This window comes from Otolemur garnettii, unplaced genomic scaffold (genome assembly GCF_000181295.1).
Source record: "Otolemur garnettii isolate 467f Iridium unplaced genomic scaffold, OtoGar3 scaffold00117, whole genome shotgun sequence".
NCBI classification, from domain to species: Eukaryota; Metazoa; Chordata; class Mammalia; order Primates; family Galagidae; genus Otolemur; species Otolemur garnettii.
In genome coordinates this window covers 5,728,684-5,744,628 of record NW_003852512.1, presented here as the reverse complement: position 1 = coordinate 5,744,628, position 15,945 = coordinate 5,728,684, and positions in this window count along the sequence as shown.

Below are 15,945 nucleotides of genomic sequence, written 5' to 3'. Positions count from 1 at the left end.
AAAAAAAAAAAAATGCCAAATGGAGATCGTTGAAAGTTTCAGAAAAAGAATCACAACGCAGGCCCCAGTGATTCAGGAACAAAGTCACTCCATAAACCCTCACAATTTAAGAGACTGTTGGTGCTTGATCCAGTAGTGTGGGATTCCATATAACTTTGTGTCCCATCAAAGGCTTTACTCTATAGCAGAGGAGCAGGACTGGTCACTCTGTCAAAGCTTCTGGACTCATAGAGAGCAGTGGAACAACTTAGAGGGGATATTTTACAAGGATAGGGTGTCATCACCCAAGACACAGTTTATCCTTTGAATCTGAGTCTCTGTAGGAAGAGTAGATGGGTTTGGGAATCAAAGAATTCTCATCATTGATTCAGCAAGTCATTTGTAAAATATGCTTATTCCTATAACTCTGGAATTGCAGGTTTAGATGTCCTCAGTTACAAATGAGCAATTCATTTGCCAGAGAACCCAGCAAGATCAACACTGATTTATTACCTTTCCTGAGGGAAAACTTTGGGATTTGATCTTTATCTGGTTATCTTAGGTCATCTCATTTACATTAGTTCTCTGGCCTTTGAGAGCTTCTCTTCAGTGGGCTTATTTCCCTAGGATATTGCAAGTGTACTTCAGTAGGTTCTTCCACACTCCATGACATAGTCTACTAGTTTTCACTGTAGAATTTAAATGGACATCTTTCTGACTTTCACGTTATCTTAGCTTAATTAACTTATTTGAGGCATAGTATTTTCATGAGGTTGGTTTCCTAGAGTTATGATATTAAGTTATACACATTAATTCAGGCCAATTAAAAGAGAACAAAAGGAATTATTTGGAAATCAGGAGTAGCTCAAATATTTGGAAACTGGATAAAACATACAGGCCTCAGGAAAGAAAAAAAAAATATCTAGAGCAGCTCTGAGGATATCAGTAACAAAAATTCATGTATTATATTGTGATATTCCCTACAAATGTCCTCTCTAGGTTGTGAATCAGTGGGTTTGCAATGTGATTTAGGGAATCCTAGTTTTTACAAGGATCTGTTGAGAATATTGCCCAAAGAAACTCAGCCTCACTACCTTTGGACCCTTTGTATCTCAACTCAAATTTAAAATTTCTAGGGAGAGTGATGGTCACATGATTTCTGATGTCAGATTGTCTGTGGGTACTTATTCAGCAACCCACAAGGGGGAAGTTAGCTGTGAAGAAAAAGAAATTGTCAGTATTCTGACATGTCTGAACATATTCTGAATTGTCAGTATTCTCACTTTTTTGTATATTATTTCTATTAGAGCTATTTTACCTTTCCCCTTCTTGTCATAATCTCCCTAAATTTCTAACATATTTGCTTTTACTCATTTTAGATTTGTATCTAGTCACTATAAATACATATACATGGTGCATATATATGTATATATATATACACACACAATTGTTATTGCTTCATTACATTTTAAATCCTACACATTTAAATATCCCTTGGAGCCTCTGTTAAAGTTTTATTTCTCTTGAGCTATATGTATTAGATCTTGTATTACTGCCACACCTGATTTCTTTTGATTATATTTTCAGTATTTCCTTTGTATGCCTTATTGCCTTTTATTTGATGATTTATGATGTACTATTTGACATGCACAGAATAATATAATATAATATTTGGTTAGAGACCATAAAAATAAAATGAGCACCTATCACCCCACTATCTTCCATCACAAGACTAAAAAAACTTTTATGATTGATTCAATGTTTTTTTTTTAAAGTTTGATCACATAAATATCTATGAAAAATAGTTTTCCTTATAGGAAAATGATGTCATTTTATACATATACTTGGATCGTTTTTTCCCAATGAATATTAATTTTAAGACCCCTTCACATTCTTAAATATAGCTGTAGTGAAATCATTTTTAGTGCTGAATTGTATTTCATTATATGTATGAGTCTGCCATTTGTCAATTCATTCTCCTGTGGATGGAAATTTGAGTTTCCAAACTTGTTTCTCTTTTAAACAATGCTTTTACAATGTATCCTACCTTTTCAAATTGGTTTCTATTGTAAACAATGTTGTTACAAACGTTATTTTCTGATGCATATCTACATGTGACTTAGGAGATTTTCTATATATATATATGGGCACACACACACATATATATATATAAAATCCTAAGTCACATGTGTTATATATATATATGTGTGTATATATATATGTGTATGTATGTATGTATGTATATACATATACATATATAAATTCCATCTATATAAATTCCATATACATATATATACATATATATGTATGTATGTATGTATATACATATACATATATAAATTCCTAAGTCACATGTTGTTAAGTGCGATCTTTGGACCCAAACCAGTAGCATCACCTGGACTTACTAAAAAAGCAGATTATTAGGCTTCATCTCAGACTTGCTCAATCAGAGGCTCTGTGGATGGCAGTAACCTCTTGATAATTTCAATGGATGCTAAAGTTTGCAAATTGCTTGTCTAGGGTGGAGATTTATTTATCTCTCTACTGTATCTCATCTCTCAAGGGAAGGCATTGTTGTATTGCTGGTATTTGACACATTCATCTTCACAAGGTAAGACTAAAGGTAAATCTATATTATGTCCCAGGGTGACTGTATCTGTGTAGACGCCTATGAGCACTAAATATGTACTCATGTGGTGTTCCACCCCCTTCTTCAGTATTTGGTGTCATCAGAACTTTTTTTTAACCTTTTGCCCACTTAATACATGTAGGTACTAAAATATAAGTACAGCCACATTTTCTTTCCCCAATAATTTTCAAAGGTTGTTTTCACATGTTTTTTACTTTTTCAGTGAATTTTTTTATTGTTAATTTTTCTGTTGGTTTATCTTTTTCCTGTTGTTTTTATGAGTTTCATATATTTTTGGACACTAACCCCTTGTTATTTATATTTGATAAAAATGTTATTATGGTTTGTGGATAGCATTTTCTTTCTTTTTATGAGGTTTATTTGAATACCAGAACTTCTAAATTTTAGTAGTCACACATAGAATATTCTGTTTTGTGTTTAGGGACCTTAAATTAAGAACTACTTGTATGTGCATGTGTTTATTACAAAATGTAATAAAATACAAAAAAAAGGCAATGTTTATTGTAACTTTGCAGTAATGAAAAAAGGATGAAATCATATATCTGTATATGTAGACAATGATTGGGAAAAAAAACCATGTTATATAAAAAAGTTTGAAAAATACTTGTTATAATATCTCTATACAACAGAAACAAAACAAACAAAAAAACCCATGTCTATGTTAGCATAGATAAGACATGAGCAGAGGACATGTGGAACAGGCAGCATACACAAATGGGAACACACTATAACAATAATAAAAGGGTAATGTCCAAGACTTAAGGTAGGTAGGAAAGTGAGATATAAGTAAATAAAGTATTAAAACAGAGAATGTAAACAAACTGGATGCCGAGTAAGAGAGCATCGTGTGACAATTAGAAGATAAGCATAACCCCAAGTGTCACAGAAATGTAACAGAAACAACATAAGGCACATTATATCGCATTACTGTTCGATCCCCATGCCCCATGGGCTTTGTGCACCATGACATATGTAGACCTAACCAGGTAAGGTGAAAGGCTACTACCCAGATGTGTACCCACTATTACCCCTTTCGGAGGGTACTATCAGTTACTGATTAAACTTTTCATTTGCTTACACAAATTGCTGTGTCCTTTACTTTCATTCTTCAGTCCTGATAGTCTTTCACCTTACCTGGCTAGGTCTACATATCTCACATGGCCTTCCCACACTGAGGGTGCCCAGCTAGCAACCAAGCAGATGGGAGATCCACCCCACCCCGTATTCAATCCCAGCATCTGGACACTGTGTAACTCCACCCACTTGTTTAAGCCTTCCAAGGCAGATGGAGAGAACAGTTTAGCCCCAAATCAAAAAATTGGGGGACAGCTCCTTCGATCCCCAGTCCTCCATCTGTAGGCTGGCTGATGGTTTCCTGCCCATTTCTAAGCCCTTGCCTTCTGTGCTGGTTTTCATTAGCTCCAGACTTTCTCAGCGTCTACTGTGTTCCACCACTGGTTCACTGTGCCCCCATAGTGATGTCCCTAGGGGGGTTCTCCCAGCCAGATGTGATTGGAGTTTTCTTTCTCCTGCCTCAAATGAGTGGCTAGTAAGGAGACGTTTCTACTCCACAATCTTGCACCACACAGCTATACTGGTAAAATGTTGTAGGTCCCTTTGGGGAAGGTTGAGAGAAAGATTAACATTATTATTGACAGTGTACTGGGTTCTTTCCTCAAAGGTAACTGTCGTCCTCTTCATTCATGGCATTCTGAATCTATAAACTAGTTCACATCTGAGAATTAATTGAGACATCACAATTTTTTTAATCCATGCAGGACTTTCATTTACAGGGTCTAGTATTTTCTGCTTATGAAGATAAACTGAGAATTTAGTAGGCTTCCTATCTATTTCACTTCTCGGAACATCACCACCACTAGTTAATGTCAAATACTGATGGCTACTTTGACTCTTCTATTCCTTATGAAAATGATGTCCACCTTGCTTTGGAGGTTCAGTGCGACTAGTTGGCCTCTGACACTCCAGGGTCCAGTCTGTCTCATTGCGTTTAGGTTTTCCACCAGTGTGGCTGTCATTCCCACTCTAAGGACTGGCCAACAGAGAAGAGCAATCACAGAACACTTCAAGGACACTAGGGCTCTCCTCCTCACAGGTTTGTTACAGTTGTGGTGAAAAGTACTTCTATATACACACATATATACATATATATGTACATATATTTACATACACATGTATTTATGGCATGTATATACACACACATATATAAATCCTTGCATTACTGGACTAATAATGTTAAGTAATAGTGCACTCTATTGAAATAATAAAAATTATATATATTCTAAAATCAGTAAAAAGACTGTTGTAAAAATGTATCAATACAGCACATGTACAGCCATTATATGTATATGAATATACATGGACATACACACATACACAAAAGTCCATAATTCTTGTCCATACTAACTATAATTAGCTCAAAATAGGAATAACAATTTTTAATTCAAAGTGACAGTTGTAATACACTTAGCAATAAATTTGAAAAATGTAATACCCATCTGTATAACTTTATAAAATTCTTATTAACTCTATAAATAAGTAAATAAATGAAAGACATATAATTAGAAAATGAATAAAGTCAAGCATAATGATTTGCAAGGTTAGTTCATCAATTTAATGTAATTGCAATCAGAATAACTATTTTAATGCTTGGATATAATAGCCAAATAATTTATTTAGGAAAAAATGCCTAAGGCTAGCCAAGAAAATTATGAAAAGGTAGGAGACTTGTGCTTTTGTACATTAAAAATACCCTAAGTCCAATTAACAATACATAATAGTTCTTTCATAGTAATAGACTAATATATTAGGCATAAGAGATTGTAAAACTTGAAAATCAGGGGACATAAAAAATATTAAAAAAAGATTTAGGCTTAGGTATGTGTTTCTTAAATAAGAAACAAAACAACACTGAATATTTAAAAGGGAAAAGAAACATAATTAGATTTTAGTTTTAGCTAGAGCATATATATAGAAAGTTGTACAACTTAATCCCCTCAAAATATTTTATAAATTCAGTAAATATTTTTTCTTTGATCTAAGGGAAAGTGCCTTTCCCACCATAACAGGTCTCACTGCACACATGAGGAAACAAATGTGAGGAATCTGCCAGATGATTAGAATGTCTGTCCGAACTATGCATTCTGGAACTGGGGAAATAGCCAAAGGACGTTTTGGGTATTCTAGAATCACTATTAGTTCAAAGTCCATGACCAGTAGTCCCTAAAAGGTCAGATTATTTTCTTTTCCTCAATAATATTAATATCATATATGCAAAATTAAGTCCTTATATGAATTTTTATTTTATATATGCTTTATTTCATTTTATGGGGTACAGTTAAAGTTTTGTTACAAAGATATATTGTACATCTTATATAGCAGTAAAAGCTGAGCTTTTGGTTTAGTGTACCCATCACCTGAATAGTGTACATTATACCCAATAAGTAGTTGTAATTAGGTAATGACTCTCTCTCTCTCTCTCTCTCTCTCTCTCTCTCTGTGTCTCTTTCACCATTCCCCTTCCCCTCTCCCTCTCTCTCATATGAACACAGAGTCTTGCTTTGTCACCCAGACTAATGTGCAGTGGTGAATGGTGTCATTGTAGCTCACTGCAACCTCAAAATCCTGGGTCCAAATGATTCTCCTGTCTCAGCTTTCTGAGTAGCAGGTGCTACAGGTGTGCACTACTACACAGAGCTAATTTTTCTAATTATTTTGTAGACACAGGATCTCCCTCTTGCTCAGGCTGTTCTTGACCTTCTGGCCTCAAGTAATCCTCCTGCCTTGACCTCCCAAAGTGTTATGATTATAGATTTGAATCACCATGTGCAATTCCAATAGGTAATTTTTCAATTCTCACTTGCTGTCACATTCTAAACCATTGTTACAATAGTTGGCATGTTTTCAGAGAATAATGGACATTATGACTGAAGTAATATGGTATCTCACTGTGGTTTTCATTTGCATTTCACCAATAATTTTGAGTATTTGTTCATGTTTCTTGGCCATCTGTATATCATCTCTTTTTTTTTTTTTTTTTTTGCAGTTTTTGGCTGGAGCTGGGTTTGAACCTGCCACCTCTGGCAAATGGGGTCAGCACCTTATTCCTTTGAGCCACAGGCACCGTCCTGTATATCATCTTTAGAAAAATGTCTGTTCATGAGTTTTGCCCATTTCTTAACGGGATTATTTGTATTTTTCTTGTCATTTGTATTCCTTGAGGATTTTGGATATTAGTCTTTATTTTGACACAGACTTTTCAAGTATTTTTTCCTATCATGTAGGTTGTCTATTTATTCTGCTAATTCCATGTTTTGGCTGTGCAGAAGCTTTTTCATGTAAGTAAGCTCCCTTTGTCTATCTTTGGTTTTGTTGAATTTTCTTTTGGTGTCCTAGTCATAATTTCTCTGCCTATGCCAATTTCCAGAAGAGATTGTCTTAGGTTTTTTTTTTTTTTTCCCTAAAAGTACTATGGTTTCTGGTACTATATTTAAAGTTTAATACTTCTTGGATTAATTTTTATAGATGGTGAGTGATAGGGATCCAGTTTTATTCTTCCACACAAGGTTATCCAATTTTCCTAGCACCGTTTATCAAATAGTGCATCTTTTTGAGGTGTATGTTCATATCTGTTTTGTCCAATATCATTTGGCTGTAGATATGTGACTTTATTCCTGGGTACAGTATTCTGTTTCCCTGAGTTATGTGTCTATTTTTATACCACTATCATTCTGTTTTGGTTACTATAATCTTATTGTACAATTTGAAGACAGGTAATGTGATGCCTCCACTTTTTTTTATCTTAAGTTTTTTTTTTTTTTTTTGGATACTTGGGGTCTTGTTAGATACCACATGAAATTTAGATTTTTTTCTAATTCTCTGAAAAATGACATGGACATCTTCATAAGAATTGCATCAAATCATCAAATCTATAGCTTGCTTTGGGAAGTATGTTCATTTTAATAAGATAAATTTTTCTAATCCATGAGCAAGGGATGTTTTTCTATTTGTTTGTGCCACTTAGATGAAATATTACTTTAGAATACTTCAAGAGATACCTAAAGTTATTGAACCCAATGATTTTTAGTTTATTGACATATAGACAAAGTGTCCCTATCCAGCATGCTACTTCATAAAGATTAATTTAAAATGTCTTCCCTTTGGGGGATATTTTTCTGATATAACCATGTCGAGTTCATGTGCTTTCTTTGTAGATGCTACCGCTTCCCTTACTACACTTCATAATTTATTTCTCTATGGATGTGTTTGTCTCTGTCCTCTATCTTATCATGCTCTTAAGTTTAGCTGCACATGAAATTACATGTGGAACAATTAAAAAATACCTAAGTCTCACCACAAAAGATTATAATTTAATTTGTCTGAGTGTGACACACACTTCAGACCTTTAAGTATTTTATGAGGTGATGCAAATTAGCAGTCAGAGCTTAAGAAAATCTGCTTTATATAGAATACTGATTTTCATATCTGGAAGCTTATGCGAATCACTTGAGGGAACTTTTAAAAAATACTGACTGTGGTATCCTTCTCAGACCAATTAATCCAGAATCTCTGTGGGTAAGACACAAGCATTGATGTTTTAATAACCAATAAATGTGTAATAAATGACACGGTGGGGTGGGGGAAGGGGAGAGCAGACAGAGAAGGAGGGAGGGTGTTGAGGGAAATGAAAAGAAAAAAAGAGAAAGAAAATAGTGACTAATTCTTGTATAAGTTGGATTTACTTTTGACCAAAGTACATTATTTGAACAATTATTTTTGATTCAACTTGTTAATATGTTGTTTAGGATATTGCATCCTCATAAGTGAAATATGTCTGCAATTTCCCTTTATAATAATATATTTTTCCAATTTTAATATCAGATATATCCAGATGTAGTAGAATGAATTTGAAGGATTTCTTCTTTTTCTATTGTTTATAAGATTTGGCATGATCTGTTTTTTTGAAATTATTTTCTATTTTTATTTATAAATATTAGTTGTCTATTTGGGGGGACATGGGAAAAAATGAGTATTCCCAGGAATAATTTTCCTCACTATTTAGAAGCCTTTTTTGGGGGGGTGGGTTGTTTTTTCTCTCTTACTATCAAAGTTTCCATAATTCCAGTAGCTGGCATTTCATGTGGTTTCTTTGTTTTCTAGAATTTTACCTTTTCATAGTTTCAAGTTTACTTGTATCTGGGATTGAGGCAGAGCTTTGCTGTAAATTATGAAGTACGTATTATTCATTTTGATCATCTGTAGGTGATGCTATGATGTGCTTCCCAGATTCTCACAGATCTCCCAACCCTTTGGACACTGAAGCACTCCTTCCTTCAGCTACTGGGATTATTGGTAGTTGACTGCTCTCTGATGAATTCTTCTCTGGAAATTGCCCCTGGCTAAAGAGAGTCGTCTCATTCAAGGTTCATGTTTGTGGAACAGCAGATATCCAAAGACTGTCCATTGACTCAAGTAGACATCTTTGAGGGGCTTTCCCAACTTTAGTGGTTCTTGAAAGGATCAACTGAGATATTTGTCGGGACTTTGATACAGTTCAGCTTCTTGCTCTGTCTATCCAACTTTATTCTCTCACTCTCACTGGTCCTCATCTAGACAGCAATGCCCAATAAATACAATTCCTGCATGTACATTCCTATAACAGAGTCTGCTTCCCAGGAAACTTAGACTGAATTATTACCACTGGATGCTATTTAATGTATATAATATAATATTTTGCATGGAAAACATATTTCATTATCATTGTGCTTGGACATAGAAATGAATTCATGTAATAAAATTTGGCATTTTTTTCAATAAAAAAGCAAAATATTAATAAAAGAAAAACAAAGCAAACTGGGAAATTCACCACCATGCAGGTCACATCCACAAAGTGAACTTCCGTCCTCTAACTACATTGCTCTTATTTACTTTTCAGAGCCCTCATGTATTTATTTGTTGCTTTTTGAGAAGGACCTTGTCTCACTTTGTCACCCTCAGTAGAGTTTTGTGGTGTCATAGCTCACAACAACCTCGAAGTTCTTGCCTCAGCCTCCTGAGTAGCAGAAACTACAGGCATCCTCCACAACACTCAGCTATTTTTTAGAGACAGGGTCTCACTTTTGCTCAGACTGGTCTCAAACTTGTAAGCTCAAGCAATCTACCTGCCTCAGCCTCCCAGAGTGCTAGGATTACAGGCATGAGACACCCGCCTGGCCTATATATTTGCTTTTAATAAATAAATAAATAAATAAAAATTTTTAAAAAATTAAAAAGGTATTTGGATTTGTCCTTCAGAAATTCAAGTCAAATTCATAGTCTTCAATAGTTACCCCGAAATTCTGACTTTCTTTTTATTGAATATTAACTGAGATATTTTTTCATTTTTGTTTTTAAAAATTAGAAAAAGTATTGGTTCTACAAATATTATTTTTGGATAACATCTATTACACTACTCTTTATAAATAATCAGTTAATGTTGAAAATACATTTGAATGCTCAACTACCTTTTAGGTTTAAAAATATATCAGGCTCATCATAACTGGAAACCATTCAGTACTAAATGGCTCTGTAAGAAAAATAAGGAATTTAATAAAAACTCCAGGAGGAGATCAGTCATAATGATTAATTATTTATGAAAACAATTGCATTTCTTTTTTAAATCTGTTTTCCAGATAGACCCTCAAATTTCAAAGTATTTTTATTTTTATTTATTTATTTATTTATTTTTTATGGAGTCATAGTCTCACTTTATCACCCTTGGTAGAGTGCTGTGGCAACACTGCTGACAGCAACCTTCAACACCTGGGCTTAGGCGATTTGCTTGCCTCAGCTTCCAGTAGCTGGGACTACAGGCGCCTGCCACAATGCCCAGCTAATAAATTATTTTCAATTAAAAGCAAGAAAGACATATTTCATTATCCTTAGGAATACAAAAAAACTTAATAATCAACCAAGTTTAGGACTTCTTAAGTATTTTGTGGTATAAATTTGCTTAATGAGGGACTAAAAAGGAAAGTAAATTTTTAAAATTTGATAATGTAAGTTTAAAATACTTTTAGTATAATAAGTAGTGTAAATAAAAATGGTCTGTTAAAAATATACTTTTCTAAATTATAGTATCAGGACATTAGTTATCTACACCTAAATACAATGACAATAATCAACCAAAATATTTTCTTGTGTAATATTATTTTAGTTTCATAAAATAATCAAACTTTCATCCACAGTGTATCAGCATCCTAATCAGTTAGAGTTTTTGTTTATTTTGTTTTGTTTATTAATTTCACTCACTCTTAGGCTTGCTCTCTATAGATCCCTTAAGGTTCAGTACATCTCTTACCACTATAGAGTGCTCTTCACTGAAGGTAGTAGTTAGTTCCTGACCAGAGAAAACAATTATACCTGTCTTCAAAACATCATATCCTTAGGAAATACTAAGATACATAGAGACAACTGGTCACACAAGAATATTAAAAAATGGCTGTTTGTTTTGGATAATATAAAAGTGAACACTGTGTTATAGTTATAATTTTAATAAGGATTCAGACCACAACCAGAATGAGTACAGGATGTTGGAATTCAAATTGATGATCTTCTTTATAGTGATAAAATCAGAGCTTCTTTCACGTTGCCTGAATTCTTATTTCAAGTAAGCTTTAGTATAATTAATTAATATGCTTAAATACAAAACTAAGAATGGGTAAAACCTTAGGCAGAGATATAAACCCTTACCAATTTTATTTAAATGTTTTTTTGTTCCCTATGGATTCCTCAGTGCTAATCACTGCAGGGTGGTAATAAAGACAGATAAGGTTAAATCTTTAATCTAACTCACATTGTGAAGGCCTTGAATGTGAGGGTGACGTGCACATTATTTTGTAAGTACTGAAGAGTTAATAAAGGCTTTTGAGAAGATTAATGCTATTATCCTTAGCCTTGAGGAAGAACAAAGAATCTAACAGTGCTGTCATGTTGTTTATAGCAAAAAAATTAGTAAATTATAGCAGTCATATAAGAAAATGTCCTGTAGTCAATGGAGGCATATCAATAATTCTACACACAATTCATATAATTTAATATATTATATAAAATATAATATATTATATTATAATTTTGATATAAAATATTTTTAAAACTATGTGGAAAATACCCAAACTTTGACATAATAAATGCTATATATCACATATTAACACAAAGAGGACCATTAAATGATTAGCTTGTACTTCAAGGTTACCTAATGCTTTCATTTTTTTCTCATGGATAGACAATTCATGTAATACAGACACCATGAATTAAATCATTAAGTGTACAGTTCAGTGATTTTTTATTATAGTCTCAGTTTTGTGCAATTGTCATCCCTATCTTTCAGCACATTTCTACCGATAACAAAAAAATCCTGTATCTCTTCTTATCCCATAGGCAACATTAATTGACTTTCTACCTTTTTGGATTTGCTTGTTGGAGCCATTTTACATAATTGGAAATATAAATGGCCTTTTTAATATAACTTCTGTAATGTTTTCAAGGTTCATTCTTGTTGCAGCTTATTTCAGGACTTTTTTCCTTGTTATCCCTGAGTAATATTCCAATGTTTGCATAGATCATCTTTTGTTCATCTCTTCATGAGTTGGATCTACTGTTGTTGATTATGTATAGTGTTGCTATAAACATTGTTTAAAAGGTTTTTTTTTTCATTTATTTATGATTTTTTTTTTTTGTAGAGACAGAGTTTCACTTATAGCCCTTTGTAGAGTGCTGTGATGTCACAGCTCACAGCAACCTCCAACTCCTGGGCTTAAATGATTCTGTTGCCTCAGCCTCCCAAGTAGCTGGGACTACAGGTGCCCACCACAATGCCCAGCTATTTTGTTGTTGTTGCAGTTTGGCTGGGGCTGGGTTTGAACCTGGCACCCTCGGTATATGGGGCTGGCACCCTACTCACTGAGCCACAGGTGCCGCCCTGTTTAAAAGGTTTTGCATGAACACTTGTTTTCAATTCTCTTGTATATATGCTTAGGAGTGGAATTTATGTGTCCTACAATAACTTTAGGTTAAACATTTTGAGGAATTGCCAAACCATTTTTCCACAGAACCTTCACTATTTTCTTTCTCATGAAAAATTCTTGAAGAGTTTAACATTTTAATCAATACTTGTTCTTTCCTATTATTGTTATTTATTTTTATTCATAGCCAGCCTAGGGATTGTGAGGTGGTATCTCATTGCCATTGTGGTTTGTATTGCCCTAATGACAATGTAGTTGAGCATCTTTTCATGTGCTTAGTAGCCATTTATACGTATTATGTAGAGAAACTATTGAAATTATATGCCTATTTTTAAAATGGGTTGCCTTTTTACTATTGAGTCATACAAATATTTTATATAGTCTGTATAGTAAATTTGTCAGACATAATTTGAAAATATTTTTCACATTTCTGTGGGTTATATTTTCACTTTTCTTATTTCCTTGAAAGTACAAAAGTTCCCAATTTAAAAAAATTGTATGTATCAATTTGTTCTTGTGCTTTTGATGTCATATCTAATAAACTATTGTCTAATCCATGGTCACAAAAAATTATGCATATGTTAAGTTCAAGTATTAGCTCCTACATTTTGTTCTTTGATGCAGGTTGAGTTTATAAACACCGTATGAGGTACTAATCAATAATAATTATTTTCATGTAGATATTTAGTTATTTCTGTGCCATGTGTTGAAAACCTGTTTCCTCCCCTATTGTAGAAACATAAAACCATAAGGGAACAGAGGTAGAACTGAACGCCAACAAAAACCTCCATTCTCGTACAAAGTCATGGGAACTAAACCCTATGCTGAATGACATCTGGGTCAAGGAGGAGATAAAGAAGAACATTATTAGATTTCTTGAACAAAATGACAAAAAATCCCTAAGTTATCAAAATCCATGGGATATTGCTAAGAGTGTCCACTGTCCTAACAGGGGAAATTTGTTCCATTGCATACTCACGTTCAGATCAACAAGTAATGAAACATCTGAAGGAGCTGGAAAAAGAATAGCAATCCTCTTCCAAAACTAGCAGAATAAAATAAATAACTAAAATTAGAGGAATAGTTAAAACAAAATTGAGAAAAATCATAAGGACCTTTGAAAAGATCAGTGAAACAAAAGTTAGTTCTTTGAAAAGATAAAAAAAATTGACACACATCTGGCTAGATTTACTCCGAACAGAAAAGTAACTATTTCATGATTCTCCAGCTATTACCTTGTTACTGATATCTAGCTTAATTTTATTTTTGTCTGAAAACAGGCTTTGTATGCTTCCTATTCTTTTAAATTTGTTAAAGTAACTTTTACATCCCAGAGCAGAGTCTATCATTCTGAATGTTCCATGTGTGCTTGAGAAGGCAGCATATTCTGTGCTTGCAGGATGAAGAATTATATATAAGTCAGTTAGATCTGCTTCAGCTTTGTTCACTTCACCTATATCTTTACTGTTTCTCTGCCTGCTGGATCTGACAAGTACTGATAGAGCATTCTTGAAGTCCCTAACTAGGATGGTGGATATGTCTACTTTTCCTTATAGTTCTATCAGTTTTTGCCTCCCCCATTTTGATATTCTATTTTTTAGATGTGTGCATGTTAAGGATCATTATGTCTCCTTAGGGTTATATTTTCACATGTTGTTAACACTTTTTAGAGAATTGACACCATCATCATTATGTAATGCCCCTTTATCCACAATACTTTTATCTGCTGTGAATTCTGCTTTGTCTGAAATTAATATAGCTATTCCGGCCTTCTTTTGATTATGGTAGAACTTCTTTCACTCCTTTACTTTTAATGTAATTATATTTAAAGTGGTTTTCTTATCCAACATATACCTGGATCCTGTTTTTGTATGAACTCTGACAGTCTCTGTTTTTTTTTTTTTTTTAAACTGGTATATTTAGATTTTTCACATCAAAGTGAATACTATAATGATTGGATTAACATTAACCATATTTGCAATTTTTTAATTGAATAAATGTTAATTACCATGGGCACCATTAATGGTTTGTGGGATTTGAGTAATTAATGTAATAGTTTTTGAGTCATACTCATTAAATATGAAAACTACACTTGTGAAAAAAAAAAAGTATTGGTTCATTATCAACCTTGTATGGATAGGATGGGGGGCAGGGACCAGAGGAGAGACAGACCCTTGCCTGTCTCTTGAAGAGCTGTCCTGAGCTCTTCCTCCATCTTGGGGTGCCCAGTGGGGATCCTGAGGGAAAGCTGGCAGCAAACCTTCAGGAGGCATGACCTGATGCCTTTCTATGTTAGATTTGTTCAGTGGGAAAGCTCTCTTTGATCAACTGATGGATCAATTGAATGGTTCATTCGTTCATTCAGGTATGGTACTGCATGCTACCTGATGCAATGTCCATTTCTAGTGCCCTCATTCCTACCCTGCTTCCAATTTAGAGGGTGAAGAAGGGAAATATTCCTATTTCCAACAGTCTTGTTTTGTTTTGACTGCTATAACAAAATGCCAGAGGCTGCATGGCGTATGAAAAACAGAAATATTTTCTCATTGTATAGAGCTGCGATTTTCAACCCATGTACCATACCAGGGCATGCCAGTGCACCATGAGAGGATCCCAGGTGTGTAGTAAAAAAATCTCAAAAGATCATTAATCAAATCACCTTCAAAAGAAGTTCAAAGCCTATTCGTATATACCCTTGTGTTAATCAAAAGAAAATGGAGAAATAACACCGCACATATGTTATAATGCCTGTTATCAAGAAGACAAGAGGTAGTAAGTGTTGGCAAGGTTGTGAAGGAAAGGGAACGCTTGCACTCTCCTGTCACTATGGAAAACAATATGAAGGTCCCCCAAACAATTTAAAACAGAACTATTCTTTCATCTATAAATCTTACTTCTAGGTATGTATCCAGAGGAAACTAAATCAGTAACTCAAATATCTATCTGTATACCTTTGTTTATTGTAGCATTGCTACTGATAGTCAAGTTATAAAAAGAAGCTGAGTGTTCATGAGCAGATGAATAGAAAAATAATGGTTCGATATACACACCTGCACAGAACAAAATACTATCCACCAATAAAAACTTGGTGAAAAGGGTAAGAAAACTTGGTAAAAAATGGCAAGAAATATCTTGCCATTTTAGATAGCACTGATAAGACTGGAAGAATATTATGTTCAGTGAAATAAGCCAGATACAGAAAGACAAATACAGTATGATCTCACTTGTATGTGGAATCTAAAAAAGAGTGCTGGCTCGGCGCCTATGGCTCAACTGGCTAAGGCGCCAGCCACGTAC